The sequence below is a fragment of the Stegostoma tigrinum genome, chromosome 19, assembly GCF_030684315.1.
Source record: "Stegostoma tigrinum isolate sSteTig4 chromosome 19, sSteTig4.hap1, whole genome shotgun sequence".
Lineage (NCBI taxonomy): Eukaryota > Metazoa > Chordata > Chondrichthyes > Orectolobiformes > Stegostomatidae > Stegostoma > Stegostoma tigrinum.
The window spans coordinates 15,115,185-15,131,364 of record NC_081372.1 but is presented as its reverse complement, the minus strand read 5'-3'; the positions used below and the strand labels follow the sequence as shown (position 1 = coordinate 15,131,364).

Here is a 16,180-nt window from a genome sequence, read left to right as displayed (position 1 = left end):
AGTGGGAGCTATAGGAATGCCACCTACTTCTGCTCTTTCTCTTGTTCCCTTTCTGCTCCGAAAAAATTTGATTTGAAAATTCCTTCCAATAATTAATTTTAAACTATAGATGAAAAAAAAACCACCACTCACATGTCAGGTACAATGAACCATTGTGGACTAGGGCTACTGTGTTGCAGTTAACACAAAACAAAACCCAGTCTGTTTGAGCCTTCCTTCCTGTTGCCATGGAAAGAATAACAAAAAAATTAATCTATTTGTCAATTATTTTTCTCTTCTTTCATTCGAAGTTAGGCTTGGAAACAGGCTGCTGTTGTGAATAAATGGATTGGTGAAGTATTTAATGCATACTGATTTTAATGACATTAAAGTTTGATCCTCAATAAAATGACTTTTGATTCTAACAGTAAAACTGCAAGTGAACCTTCCCAGTTCTGAATGTGACTCTCAACTTCAATCAGTGCAAGTTTGGGCAGCTACAGCTTGTAGCCTAGAGTTCTGGACCATTTCCCTCATCTGTCAATACACTGTTAGAGAATATCTACAATGCCCTGGCCATGTATGCATTTCTCGAGTAATCCAAGTAGGGTTCTCTCATTGAACTCTGCTCTGGTCCCTGCAGATAGACCTGCAGAGGTTAGAATTTTAACATTCAAAAGAAAGCAATGATCACAGCACACTGCATTTTCTTTCTTTGCTCAATCTCTGAGGTAGGTAGAAAATTCAAGCCTATGCGAACAAAGGCACATTTTTTTAAAGCATTTGTTCAGCTTATAAAGTCTATTAAGCAGATTTTTAAAAATAATATTAACCTAACAGCCTTGTTAACAGATACTGACCCCAGTGCATTTTTGTATTATATCGATTAATTTAAACCTCCAAATATTAGTTTATGTTCAGATGAAGGATCACCGGATTCGAAACATTAACTCTTTTTTTCCCCACAGATGTTGCCAGATCTGCTGAATTTCTCCGGCAATTTCTGTTTTTGTTAGTTTTTGTTCGTTATCCCACCCAATTTTGAGACGGTACTGAGGCAGACAAAGAGAGGGAAAATGCAGTCACAAAATTCCAGCCACATTTCATTCCCGTATTTTCCAAAATCACTTCTTCTGGTGTTGGAGTAAAACAAGGATTTAGCACAGCCTATTGGAATTATAAAGGAAAATAAAACCAAGTTTAAAGGGCTTATACGATAATTTACTTTTTTTCCACTGCTGACGACTGCTTTATGTTCTGTCTTTGTACTTTCTGTATCTTCCAACTCTTTCTTGAATTCACATACGGCCACAGGTGGATTTCTTATTGGGAATGCCTTTGCATCTTCAGAGTGAACAGAATAAAGATGCACCACAGGAGTTAGAACATAGAACATAGAACATAGAACAGTACAGCACAGAACAGGCCCTTCAGCCCACAATGTTGTGCCGACCATTGATCCTCATGTATGCACCCTCAAATTTCTGTGACCATATACATGTCCAGCAGTCTCTTAAATGACCCCAATGACCTTGCTTCCACAACTGCTGCTGGCAACGCATTCCATGCTCTCACAACTCTCTGCGTAAAGAACCTGCCTCTGACATCCCCTCGATACTTTCCACCAACAGCTTAAAACTATGACCCCTCGTGCTAGCCATTTCTGCCCTGGGAAATAGTCTCTGGCTATCAACTCTATCTATGCCTCTCATTATCTTGTATACCTCAATTAGGTCCCCTCTCCTCCTCCTTTTCTCCAATGAAAAGAGACCGAGCTCAGTCAACCTCTCTTCATAAGATAAGCCCTCCAGTCCAGGCAGCATCCTGGTAAACCTCCTCTGAACCCTCTCCAAAGCATCCCCATCTTTCCTATAATAGGGCGCCCAGAACTGGACGCAGTATTCCAAGTGCGGTCTAACCAAAGTTTTATAGAGTTATATCTGATAACCACGCAGTGGTTACAATTAGAATGATAGAGCACTGTAATTGTACTGAGTCGCAGGATTCTCCAAAGTACAAGGAGTGGTAAATGGCACCATGTGAAAAGCATGCTCCCTTCATTAATCCTGGCACCAGTGCCAATAAGATAGGATGTCACTTTATTGATGCCCGGCTCATTTCTCATTACCAGCAGCGCAGAATACAAATGGCCCTTCATTACGGCAAAAACTTAGGTTGATAAGGGCGAGTAACATTCACACCAAGCAATGTACATCTCTACCAACAGAGAATCTAATTATTACCCCTTGATGTTAATATCGATGTTGAATCCCTCCACTACCAGCATCCAGTGGATTATCATGAAGAGAAATAGAACCAGGCCAAACAAATAATTTTATTTTCATTTCAAAAGCAAGTAAAAAGCTCAGAATTACGCAGATTCTCCTAAACTTGTTCACCTTCTGCAGGGAACAATTTAAGAGTGTGACATAAGAATATGAGAACATAAGAACTAGGAGCAGGAGTAGGCCATCTGGCCCCTCGAGCCTGCCCTACCATTTAATAAGATCATGGCTGATCTTTTTGAGACTCAGCTCCACTTAGCCGCTCACTCACCATGACCCTTAATTCCTTTACTGTTCAAAAATTTATCTAGCCCTGCCTTAAAAACATTCAGCAAGGTAGCTTCAACCGCTTCACTAGGCAGAGAATTCCACAGATTCACAACCCTTTGGATGAAGAAGTTCCTTCTGACCTCAGTCCTACATCTGCTTCCCTTTATTTTGAGGCGATGCCCTCTAGACCTAGTTTCACCTGCTGGTGGAAACGACCTCCCTGCCTCCACCTTATCTATTCCCTTCATAATCTTATATGTTTCTGTAAGATCTCCCCTCATTCTTCTGAATTCAAATGAGTATAATCCCAGTCTACTCAGACTCTTCTCACAATCCAACCCTATCAACTCTGGAATCAACTGACTCAATCTTCTCTGCACCCCCTCCAGTGCTAGTATATCTCTTCTCAAGTAAGGAGACCAAAACTGCACACAGTACTCCAAGTGTGGCCTCATCAGGACTCTATACAGCTGCAGCATAGCCTCCCTGTTTTTAAAATCCATCCCTCTAGCAATGGCAGACAAAATTCCATTTGCCTTTTTAATTACCTGATGCACTGCAATCCTACTTTTAGCGATTCATGCACAAGGACACCCAAGTCCCACTGCACAATTTTTTACCATGTAAAACATAGACCATTTTGCTGTTATTCCTCCCAGAATGGATGACCTCACACTTATCAGCATTGTACTCCATCTGCCAGGCCTTTGCCCACTTGACTATCTATATCCCTCTGCAGACTTTCAATGTCTTCTGCACACTTTGCTCTACCACTCACCTTAGTGTCATCTGCAAATCTTGACACACCACACTTAGTCCTCAACTCCAAATCATCTATGTAAATTGTAAACAATTGCAGTCCCAACACTGATCCCCAAGGCACACCATTAGCCACAGACTGCCAACTAGAAAAACACCTATTTACCTCTACTCTTTGCTGTCTACTGGTCACCCAATCCTCTATCCATGCCAATACATTACCTGAAATACCGTGGAACTTTATCTTATGTAGCAGCTTTTGGTGTGGCACCTTGTCAAATGCCTTCTGGAAATACATATACACCACATCCACAGGTTCCCTATTGCCCACCATGCAAGTAATGTCCTCAAAGAATTCCACTAAATTGGTTAAACATGACCTACCCTTCATGAGCCCATTCTGGGTGTTCCGGTTGGAACAATTTATATCCAGATGTCTTGCTATTTCTTCCTTATTGATAGATTCAAGCATTTTCCCCACTACCGAAGTTAAGCGAACTGGCCTATAGTTATCTGCTTTTTGACTATTTCCTTTTTTAAACAGTGGTGTCACATTGGCTGTTTTCCAATCTGCAGGAACCACCTCAGAGTCCAGTGAATTTTGGTAAATAATTGGCAAACAAAATGCTGTTCACTTGCTTGGCTGATTGTAGGGTCAACATCGCACACTATCATTCAAGGCAAAGCAACCTGCTTAACTGCCACCTCTTCCACCACCTTCAACATTCAATATCTCCAACACAGTCAGTGGCAACAGCTTATGCCACAAGATGCAATGAAACAACTCAGCTAAGCTCCTTTGATGAAAGCACTTTCCAAATCCACACCTATACTGCCTAGTTGTAGATTCATGGGAGCATCATCACCTACAACAGGTGCCTCATTGGCTCAATGGTGAGCACTGCTCCGTCACAGCGCCAGGGACTCAGGTTCAATTCTACTCCTGAGCGACCGTGTGTAGAGTTTGCACATTCTCCCTTGTGTCTGCATGGGTTTCCTCCGGGCACACTGGTTTCCAAAGATGGGTAGGTCAGGATTGACAATTCTAAATTGCCCATCATGTCCAGGGATGTGCAGGCTAGGTTGATTTGCTGTGGAAATGCAGGATTACAGGAGTAGGGTTGGGCGATGGGTCTGGGTAAGATATTCTTTGGATGGTTGGTGCGGACTCAATGGGCCAAAATGACCTGCTCCCACATGGTAGGGATTCTATGATTCTATCCTACAAGGACGTCTCCGGTGACCCATCGTGATGATTTGGAACAATATTGTAATTTCCTTCATTGCCAATAGGTCAAAATCCTGAAACACCCTTCCTAACAGCTCAGTGGGTTGGCCTAGTCCACATGGATTGCAGCAGCTTTAAAAGGAAGCTCACTGTAACCTTCTCATATGGAGTTCCTAACAGGCCATAAAAACTGGCCTCATCAATGATGCTCACATCCCATGGGCTGAATGAGAAAAGAAGCTGGCATAAGCCTACATTTTAAGGCCATCCATCATGCGTGGGCTTTCTCAGTTTGAAAGCACATTCCAGAAGTCGAAGAGTCTCTGTAGCCATAGATTTTTCAAGGCACCTCTCAGCTTCAATATGAGGATTCATTTTGCCACCAAACTCTTCATAAAGCTCACTATTAGGATTTTTACTCATACTTCTGGGGCCTTCTTATAAACAAGTCCCTTTAAGCACACTGCAAAAGAGGGAAGTACTCAAGGGCTTGAAGAACAGAATGCAGAGGCCTGTGCCACACATGATCCTTCTTTAACAGTCACATTTGTTCACCATCTAAACAGTCCCTTCTACAATTTTTCTCTTACGTAAGAATGTAAGAAATAAGGCTAAGCCATTCAGCCCCTCAAACCAAGAATACAATAGTTGATTTGACTGTCCCCTTAATTCCACTTTTTGCCTGTTGTCCATTGACTTCATCTCCCTTCGAGATCAAAATCTGTAAATCAAAAAAGGGATTTTTCAGGACCTTTTAGTTCTTAAACCTGTCTCTATCTCCAAAGATGCTCCAGATCTGCTGAGTTTCTCTAGCATTTTCTGTGCTTGTTTTGTATCTTCAGTGTCTGCCATGAATTAACCTCCATTCCTCTCTAATGGTAAAGAATGCCAAACACTGATGACCTTCTCAGAAAAGAAATTCATCATTTTTGTCTTAAATGGGTGCCTCAGTATAGATTTCCAATAAAATGAAATATCTTGTACCCATTGCAAATATGCCACTATCTCCAAACACCTCTCTGCATGTCTCAACACACCCAGGTTCTCCTTAAACCAAGAAAACCACTTCTGAGGACTTGCCAAAAGCAATATCTGAATAAATGTTAACTTTAGTGCAACAAAAACTTTGGTGAAAATCTGAACTTATGTTTGTAACTAGAGCTTTTCTCAGTCACATTATACTTATCAATGTGTAATGTGTTACATTGTTGATTTAACAAATTTTCATGTGGAATTGAGCAGCTGTAGATTATTTTAATTGAAGCTGCCAGTCGGAAATCTGTTAAAGATCTGGGAGCAAGGCAGTTTTCAAACCTACATATTTTATTCTCCATTGAAGGTAATATCCACCACATTGAAAATCCAATGTTCCATCTCAGCCCATCTCTTTCCCATCAGGTGATATGGGAATGTGCAGTTAACATTGAATGGCTTGACCACTTCCTTCACTGCCTTTCGACAGCTTTCTTCCCTCAGTCTCGAATGAAGTCTTCTCCTGCCAGCCTATTGGATTCAAGAGCATTCTGAATATGAGCTCTAAAAACTTGAGCATTCTGTGCTCTGCAGGTAACTTTTGAGATATCCTTTGGAAATGTACAATCTAGCTTTCTAAACCAAACAGTAGTGATCATCCTCAGAACATGGGAGTGTTGTGAACTTTTGGGAAGGATAATGGTAACTCCAGAAGACCACAGTCAGGATGATGCGATGGGCTAACAGGTGGAAGACAATGTTTAATGCAAACAAGTGTCAAGTGATACTTTTCTGGGGTTACAAGGACAAGAATTTGCAACATAAGCTAAAGGGTGTTACTCTAAAGGCTATCAAGGAGTAGAGGGATTTTGGATTATATGTACATAAATCATTCAAGATGGTAGGGCAAGTTAGTAAAGTGTTTAATAAGGCAAATAGGTTCATGTCGTTAATAAATATGGTCACAGAGTACAAAAGCAAAGAAGTTCTGATGAACCTTTTAAGAGACTTGGTTCGACTTCAATTGGAGAATTGTATCCAATTCCAGGCATCAAACATTAGGAAGAATTTTCCAGCATTAAAGAGTCTGTGGAATAAATTTCCAAGATTGATTCCAGGAATGAGAAGCTTCAGTGAGTGGATTGGACAAGCTGTTCTTCCTAGAAATGCTTGACAGAAGATGCGATACAAGTAGTCAAACTCACGTGGGCTGTGGACAGAGTAGAAAGGGAGAAACAGTTGGTGGTAGGGTCAAGAATAAATGGACATCAATTTAAGTTGGTGGCTAAAGAAACAATAGTTACATCAGGAAAAACCTTCCAATACTGTTTACGGGATCTACTATGCATCGCCTGAGAATGAATTGGAGCCAGACTCAACTGAAACCTTGAGAAGAGAATTGGATAATAATCTGAAGAGTAATGATTTGAAGATTTATTACATGACCAACATAGCTAGACTGATGCTCTTGGCCTTTACCCAGTGCCCTACTGTATCCGATTGTACTCCAAACATATTGTATTGAATGACTTGACCATTCTTTCACTGTCTTTTGACAGCCTTCTCCACTCAGTTCCAATGGGCCCTCTATTTTCCAGCTTATTGGGTTCAAGAGGGTTCAAGACCACATTGAATGTAAGCTCTGAAAACCTGAGTGTTCAGTGCTTCATAGATAAATTTTCACACATTTTGTAGACATACAATACAGAGCAGCCTGACAGGGTGTTCCATGTCTCCCAATTAACATATAAAAAGGACTCCTTCCCTCATCCCAGTGTACACACTTTGCAAGAGGTAAATAATTCTGGTCTCAAACTTCTTCAACAGCTAGAAAACAACAAATGAATTGCTCCTGACGTGGTGGGTGCTCCCACAAAAGAAGCTTGACCTACAAAATGCTACTACAGAAAATTGCACTGGAAGGTTAAGTAGGTTCTTCCATAGTGGTAACTGCCATTCATCTTACTGAGAGACTGTATAGGACGTATGGTCCTATCTTTAACAACTTTGCAGTCAGTATTATTGCCCCGTCCAGATTTGGGCCGCAACATAACAATGACAATTGATGAGATTTTTAACTGTTAACTGAATGATGACACAAGGGAGCTGGGAAATCAGCATCCAACAGGAGGAAAGGGTCAAAAACTGGGACTGCCAGAAAGTCAAGATCAGAAGCACAGGGGTAGGGAAGGAGGTGAACCGAAGTGAGCGAAAGTAGATCCAAACATTGGAACAAAAGTTCATTTTATTTGGAACAACAAAAACTGTGAAACATCCCTCTAGCTGCAGCAAATAATTTTAAATGTGTGGCTGCATTGCATATCAAAAACTTGATCTGTATCACGGGCTCCATGGCGCAGAAGTAATAAGGAAGTAGCCTCAAATGTTTCTTGCAAAACACTTGTCAAGAAAGATTCTAGTCAATATAATTGTTGACATGGAGATACGAACAAACAATGCAAAAACCTAAAAAGTACCTGTCAGTCTGAAGTTGTCTGGCATACTTTTATACTGTCCTCATAATGAATGTCCTCATGGAGTTTATACTGGATTAAGTCACCAAGAGCTAACTAAATGCTGTACAAAACATGCATTATCTTCATTGGTGGGTAGTTTTGTCATTATTCCCAGAACATGCTCTGGTGGGAACTCCAGACCAAAGCAGCTTTTCGATTCACCTCCAATCATTTTAGAAAATGAAGTATGGTGCCAAAGTTTAATACTCTGTTTTTTGACTATCCACTTAAGCATTTGTATAACGTGGTAACGGAAAATAGTTCGTGTTGTAAATTGTTTTTGAGGAGCTTCCTACATATGAAGTGAAACTCATAGAGATCAAGAATATAGACAGAAACCTATTAGAAAACATGAACTTAGCTTATTTCAGGATCCAGCAAGAAGCCCAGTTCCCAACAGGCCACACATTACAGCACATAGACAGAGAAGCAGCTTGGTAAATTGCATATGCTCTGTGCTGCTCTTTTTTATACAACTGAAGAACATTGCCAATTAAAGGGAACTGTGTTCCTACATGTGGAACACAACAGGTCCACAAAAGAAAATGACAAAACCAGAGAGATCTTAATAGGGAAGCCCACAGGGCCCAATCAATTGGTCAGAGGCAGTTGAAACAGGTGTTACAGAGATAGTAGGAACTGCTGGTGCTGGAGAATCTGAGATAACACGGTGTGAAGCTGGATGAACACAGCTCTGATGCTGCTTGGCCTGCTGTGTTCAGCCAGCTTCACACTGTGAAACAGGCACTACCTTGGGGCTGCTGGTCAGTCTGGTGCTTAGGAGCACGTTGATGAAGTTCAGGGTAGCAAAGGTGCTGCCGGCAGCAACCTCCAGGAAGTCACAGTTCAAGAGAAGGCAGAAGAGCTGAGAAAGAGGTACAAGGTTAGAGAAGGAGAACAGCCAAAGAAGTTGTCTCTTTGCAGGTAAAGTACTGTTCGTGCTGAGCAGATAGGAGCTCATTGAAGGCCCACGAGCAGGTTTGCATGTAAGTGTATGGTGAAGGAAGCCAACAGCAGTATTTGCTTTGGCCAGCTAAAAAAAAATTGGAGAAAGCCAGAGATGGTGCTATCTTGGTGATATTAGTTATCTGAGTTGGGACTGCATCGATAGTAGGTTTTTGAGTGCAGCCTCAAAAATCCAATGGATGTCAGTCCCAGGAAAAGAAATTCAAGCAACAAAAGATGAGCATTTATTGGGGTGGCCCAGGGTGGAGTGGTTATCAAGGCGTTTCAAGGCTAGATCTTCAAAGGTGAAGAATTTAAATCCTTTTTGAAGGACACTGAGCTTTTATAAGGTTTGGTGACCACACTGTCACTTACATCTGCAGGGGCAATGGAGGTGTATGGTGCTGAGAAATCCGTAGAATCTACCTCAGTATTATTTGTTGTTTGATGTGCATAGTCTGCGTTCAACTACAGTTTGTCTATTACTTATACTTCCCTCATGTTAATTCTGAATGTTAGAGTATAAGTTATGTGTATATTAAAGTTCTTCTTTTAAATTCTAAACTTGTATGGTAAAGTTTACATTGAATGATCAAAACCGTGGAGTCGTGCAGTTCTCTAATAAGTAACTGAGATTTCAAACTCGCTTATTTTAAACAGAAAGAATTACTGGTCCCCCACCAGGTTGTAACATAAATTCAGCAAGCTAATCTAGGATCGTAACAAATCTCATATGAATGCCACATATGGCCATGATTAAAAGTAAAGTAATAAACTGTCAGCATTGGATAAAATAGTTCACACTTCTCACCGAAGTTAAATATCGAGCAAGATGATGTGTATTTAGTTAATTCCAGCTCTCTACTTTATCCAAATTTACTTTCATTCTGCCTCAGAAATTAACAGAAAATTGTTGTTGGAAGGCATAAGATGATAGAGAGCATCTGGAGTTCTGTTTGGAAAGTTGCAAAGAACACACAGTACTCCAAAGGTTTTGACCTTTAGCATAGTCAAGAGTGGAGGGAATCCTAACCCCATAACTCATGTCACTAGTCTGTGGCTGGATTAAACCTCATATTAATTAAAACAATGAATACCTGGCAACAAATTCAGTTCGTCTTGGCTCCCTAGTATCAACCTGAGGTGTAAGATAGTAGATTAAAGGCCCAAACCAGGACTTAGAATCATAATCATATTCTCATAGAGCCACGCAGCATGGAAACAGACCCTTCGGTCCAACTCATTCCTGCTGACCAGATATCCTAAATTAAATCTATTCCCAATTGCCAGCATTTGGCCCATATCCCTCTCAACTCTTCCTATTCACATTACCACTCAGATGCCTTTTAAATGCTGTAATTGTATCACCCTCTACCACTTCCTCGGCAGCTCATTCCATACACACACCATCCTCTGCGTGAAAAAGCTGCCCCTTAGGTCCCTTTTAAATCCTTCCCCTCTCATCTTAAACCTATGCCTCTCTAGCTTTGGGCAAGGTTTTCAGCCCAAAACATTGACTTACCTGCTCCTCAGATACTGTCTGGCTGCTGTGCTTTTCCAGCCACACACCCATAAACTCGGGCTTCTAGAATCGTCAGTCCTATTGTCTCCCTCTAGTTTTAGAACATAGAACATGACAGCACAGTACTGGCCCTTCAGCCCTCGATGTTGTGCCGACCTGTCATACCGATTTGAAGCCCATCTAACCTACACTATTCTTTTATACTTTTGTACTCCTCCACCCTGGGGTGGGGGGAGACCTTGGCTATTCAGCCTATTGATGCCCCTTATGATTTTATAAACCTCTACAAGGTCACCTCTCAGCCTGCAACCCTCCAGGGAAAATAGCCCCAGCCTATTCAGCCTCTCCCTATAGATCAAATCCTCCAACATCCTTGTAAATCTTTTCTGAACCCATTAACTGATCCACGCACACGGTGGTGAAGGATTGTTAGAGTTGTTGCCTTCTGCATAAGACCTTGTCTACAAATAACAGACAGACAGAAAATATTATATTGTGCCATTCAAAATGTCTGTTTAGATTGAAGTGCAATCATGGATAAAGCTCCTTCCATAACCATGTGATCTGTACCATGAGGCAAACACACACACACACTTTGAGCTTACTTCAATAAAGGCCTCATATTGAACATATTGAACAATGTCCTCTTGCTACTATGGTTAGTATTTGTCCCTCAATTAACGTATTGTCTGGTTTATCTCATTGTTTGTGGGCCATTTCTGAATACAGATTGACTCTCCTACTTTCCTATTGAAGAACTGTGCTTCAAAAGTACCTCATTGATAGTGAAGAAGGTCAGATGCAATCATAGAATCCTTACAGGGCAAATAGAGGCTGTTGGGCCCATTGAGTCCACACCAAGCCCTAATTACTTGTCTTCGTTTGGGACGGCACAGTGGCTCAGTGGTTAGCACTGCTACCTCACAGAGCCAGGGACCTGGGTTCACTTCCACCTTCGGGTGAATGTGTGGAGTTTGCACATTCGTGGGCGGGTTTCCTCCGGGTGCTCCGGTTTCCTCCCACAGTCTAAAGATGTGCAGGCTAAGTGGATTGACCATGCTAAATTGTCCATGGTCTTCACGGATTTGTAGATTAGATGGGTTATAGCAGGGTGGGTCTGGGTGGAATGCGTTGAGGTTCAGTGTGGACTTGTTGGGCCAAAGGGCCTGTTTCCACATTGTAGGGATCCTATGATGATGATGATATGAAACCTCCGAAAGGCATCCTACATTTACAACAGCTAATCCATCTAGCCTACCAAACCCTGAACACTACAGGATAATTTCCCATGGCCAATCCACCTAACCTGCACATCTGTGGACTGTGGGAGGAAACTGGAGCACCCAAAGGAAACCCATTCAGACACAAGAAGAACGTGCAAACCCCACACAGACCGGCCTGAGACTGGAACTGAACCTGGGTCCCTGACGCTGTCAGACAGCAGTACTAACCATTGAGCCACTGGGCCGCCCAACCCAGGAAGATTTATCTGTCAGAAAAAATCATGAAGGGATTGGCTTCTATGTTCATATTCCTTGAGGAACACCACAACTACACTCTGCTGTGGTTTTTATTTATTTTAGAAGCCAGCACATAACTACAATAAAAACTGAGTCTAGCATTTAAATATTTGCTGTCTGATCTACTTACATTACATATTCTGTGAGTCTATTTTTTTCAATCGTTTTGGATACTGCTTAACTATATGGCTGTTTTAATCAACGGTTTAATCACAATCGGATTGCAAATCTCTCGACTGGTCTTTCAAGAATTAGACCCTTTAAGGAATTAAATCTGTTTTTGCGGCTATTAACTCCATAGTTTAACCCAATAACCTAACATGCGCACTGGGTTATCAAACCTTAAGCATTTTGCTAGAGTCCCTCAGGAAAATCAGATTGATTGTTTGGACACTAGCGTGAACACCGCCCAGTATAAAATAAATTATGAGGAACTGAAGAAAAATTGGGTATTCCCTCAAATTCCTTCATAGCATTCTTGTTTATTAATCTTAAAATATTGGAGTTGGGAAAGAAAAGACTGTCCAGCTGGCAGGTCATGTGGTGGTTGAAAGTTTTAATAATACGAGGGACCACATGCAACAACATTAGCATTTCTCTAGAACCTTTAACATTGTAAAACATGCAAATATGCTTCACAGGAGTGTTATGAAATAGATTTTTTATCACTGAATCACATATGCATTTATTGGGCTAGATCTTCCAAGGTAAGTAACATTGTGTTAATACTCCACGAATCAGTGAGGTGATGCTGTGTATGAAAAGATATTGAGTGAGCTATCAATCTTCCAAACCGTGCTGTAAGGTTCATAACTGACAAAACTCCTAAATATCTCTAGAAATTAAAAGAACTGCAGATGCTGTAACACTGTTTTCTCCTTCACAGATGCTGCCAAGCCAGCTGAGCTTTTCCAGCAACTTTGTTTTTGTTCCTAAATATCTCTGTCCTGCAGGTGAAAAAGAAGGAAATCACTCTCTCTTTATGTTGGAAGCCACAAAGCAAGTGAAACCAGCAGGTGAAAGGAAAACTGAAAGAACTGCAGATGCCGTCAACCAGAAACAAAAACAGAAGTTGCTGGAAAAGCTCAGCAGATCTGGCAGCATCTGTGAAAAATAAATCAGAGTTAACATTTCGGGTCCAGTTCTCAGAAAGGGTCACTGGACCCGAAACATTAACTCTGATAGCTTCTTCGCAGATGCTGCCAGACCTGCTGAGCTTTTCCAGCAACTTCTGTTTTTGTTGTTCAAGTTGAAAGGAAACAGGACAAAGGCCTTTCCGATGACCTGCAAAGCCAAGTGCTCACCTCTCAACATTAGTGCTGCTGGTATCGGCCAATGTTAAGGAGTGCAGCCTCCCACTGTATACACTTCATATAACTCAAACACTGATCCTTATATGTTATTTAACTTTTACCTTGTTTTTGGATGCACCTCTATTTCTATTCAATGTGTTTGCATTACATTATTATTCCTTCTCACATTTTTATTAACTTATGAATGACTAGCTACATCAATTCCCCCTAACCCACAAATTCATTTGAGTCTTGAAGAAAGGCATCCACGAGGGAGGGGCTCATTTTAAAATTAGTGTTGTCGCAACAAATTGAGGGAATGGGTGTAAATGGAAGTGGGGTCAGTTCATCCCTCCTCATCTGGGAGCTTGTCAATTTGGGTGTCTCATCTGGAACTGTAACCAATCAGTGATCCTCAGCGAGAAGGTGATCATAACAAATATAAGAAAAAATGTAACTGATGGTGTAAAATACCTTGTTCTAGCAAATAGTGTCCATTATGGCTGGTGACTGTGGAGTAACAGTTTATTATATATTTACGCCAAGAATACCCATGGACTCCATATAAAAGGACTCATGGTGATAATAAATCACATGGAACTGAATCGGGTTTGTTAAGATTCCAGGATGACACCCTCTCTTAGTGTGCCTTTTAAATAATTACGCTGAATTATCTGAGATGTATCAATTGGTTTGCTGCTCTGCTCGTTTTTATTTTATGTTGAGAAGTGCTCTGTGTTTCTGACAGGAGTTTCCGATATCTGGATGCAAACATCCAGAGCATTCCTTCAATCCAAGTCTGCCCTTGCAGTGCTGAAGAGTTAGTGAAAACTCACCATGACCACTTTCTCATGGCATTAGTTGCTGTATTGTGAGAGTTAAACATCCAGCAGCATTGACAGCCACTTTGGCAGTAGCTGAGAAGTGATTAGTATAAAAGGCAAATGTATGGTTAGGCTGCCAAGCGGTTCGGCTGCCAGGTGGGTAGGCTGCCAAGTGGATATGGTGCCAAAAGTTTTGTCCAGCAAAAGGGGTGGGTGTATCAGTATGGGATTGGTGACCAGGAAGGGCTGTGGTAGGTCCTGGGGTGAGGGGGTGTCAGATGGAATGGAGGCTATCAGGTCCCAAGAAGAGAGGGGTTTTCATGTTCTGGGAACTGAAGAGGGAGCCGGGTGCAAAGGGGGACAATTGAGTCCAAGGGCACAAGGGGGTGTTGTCAGATCTCAGGAGGGGGAAGAGGTTCTCAGGCTTTGGGATGACAGGGGTGGTGTTGAGTCCTGGAGGTGGTGGGGAGGCGTTTGATCTTGGGGGAAGGGTCTTGTCTGGTCCAGTGGTCAGAGAGTGTTGGTTCTTGTGAGTCAGAAGGGGTGCCAAGTCCCTGCAAGTGTGAAGAAAGAGAGAGAGAGAGACTGGGGTGTCAGTTAGGTTCCAGAATGTATAAAGTGCCCAGGGCAGGTGTAGTTAAGAGGTGTTTGTGGTACGTTAGAGAGTCATTTCATAGTTACCCAAGAGTTAGATTAGTTTTTTAATCATTTAACTGCATCTGGTTAACCATTAACTTAATTGCAGTGGATCCCTCTGAATTGTCCAATTGTAAAGGAGATTTTCTGAGTGTTCCAGGCACAGGGGAATTGCCCAGCTTATTTTTCAATTTCTTGGGCAATTAAGCCAGGGACTTGCCGGGGTCTCAACACAAAACTTCCACCTGCACTGCAGAAACGATTAGCTGGTCATCAAAAAATCCAGAGTATTATACTTAATAAAGCCTGGTAATGTTCAATCGGTTGAGTGAAAATCTCATCATCTATGAGTAACTGAAAGCTATATTAAAGATGTTGGTTCTAATGTCTTAACGGTAGAGGCAAACATAGAGTATTTTACGGAAGTAATTCCAGATATTAAGACTGAGGCTGGTGAGAAAAGGTAAGAACACTACTATGTAGAAATTGAGTTGGTTTTAATCACTTGTGCAATAACTTTGAGAGACATTCCTGTGTGTGTTATGAAATCTGAAACATACACAGAGAATGCTAGAGAAAATCAGCAGGTCTGGCAACATCACTGGAAAGAGAAACAAAGTAAACAAAATTAAAGTCTGGTATGACTGTTCTTCAGAACATTGTTGCTGGTCATATACTCATTGGAATGTGGAAGAATGAGAAGGAGCCTAACTGAAACAGGTAAGATTTTTGAGGAACTTGCTGGAGTAGATGTGGAAAGTGTGACAGAGTCCAAGACCAGAATTAATAAGGAGTTGCACATTTAAGACAGAGATAAGGAGGAATTTCTTTTCTCAGAACATAGTGAATCTGTAGAATTCTTTACTGGAAAATGTTACCCGATGTGTGAAAAGTGATGAAGGGACTTGCAAAGCATTAAAAGCTGTAATTGTCCGCTTAAATCAATGTGAGTGGTAATAATGGTGATGAAGCTACCGTAGTAATGCATACACCTGAGAGTTAATAAAGAAACTGCATTAGTCAGAAATCCTTCTGGATTAACAGTGCTGGATAATCTCATCAAATCTACATTAGAAATGACACGCGTATGTTCCAAAAAATAAATAAATACAGGATTGGATTAACAAAGATCTAGTCAGCAGTGTGTACATATTTAGTGGCAATTTACAATAATTTGAGTGGCTGTCAGAAGTATTTTTAACTCTTTGTACCCAAAATGCTTGTCCTTTAAAAATGACATGTTCCAGAAGATTCAGGGGAAGCTACCTTTGAACAGAGAACTCAAACAACCGTAGTAACTGTTTAACAGTGTTATTTACAGAGGGCCATTTAGACTGGGGATTAAGGTCAGACCTGGATGCAATTCAACTGACCTGAATCTCCTCTGCCTGTGCAGATAGCTGGAGACACAATCTATTAACTGGCTCAGGTC

At 41.3% G+C, this 16,180-nt stretch overlaps 1 long non-coding RNA gene across 1 annotated transcript in view; it reads left to right on the top strand.

The window, feature by feature from the left end:
* Positions 1 to 15,359: 15,359 nt before the first annotated feature.
* Positions 15,360 to 16,180, top strand: part of LOC132210749 (uncharacterized) — a 74,019-nt gene continuing 73,198 nt past the window's right edge. Inside the window, exon 1 of the long non-coding RNA XR_009446920.1 lies at positions 15,360 to 15,468. This is a non-coding gene — a long non-coding RNA (uncharacterized LOC132210749). The remainder of the gene's footprint in view (positions 15,469 to 16,180) is intronic.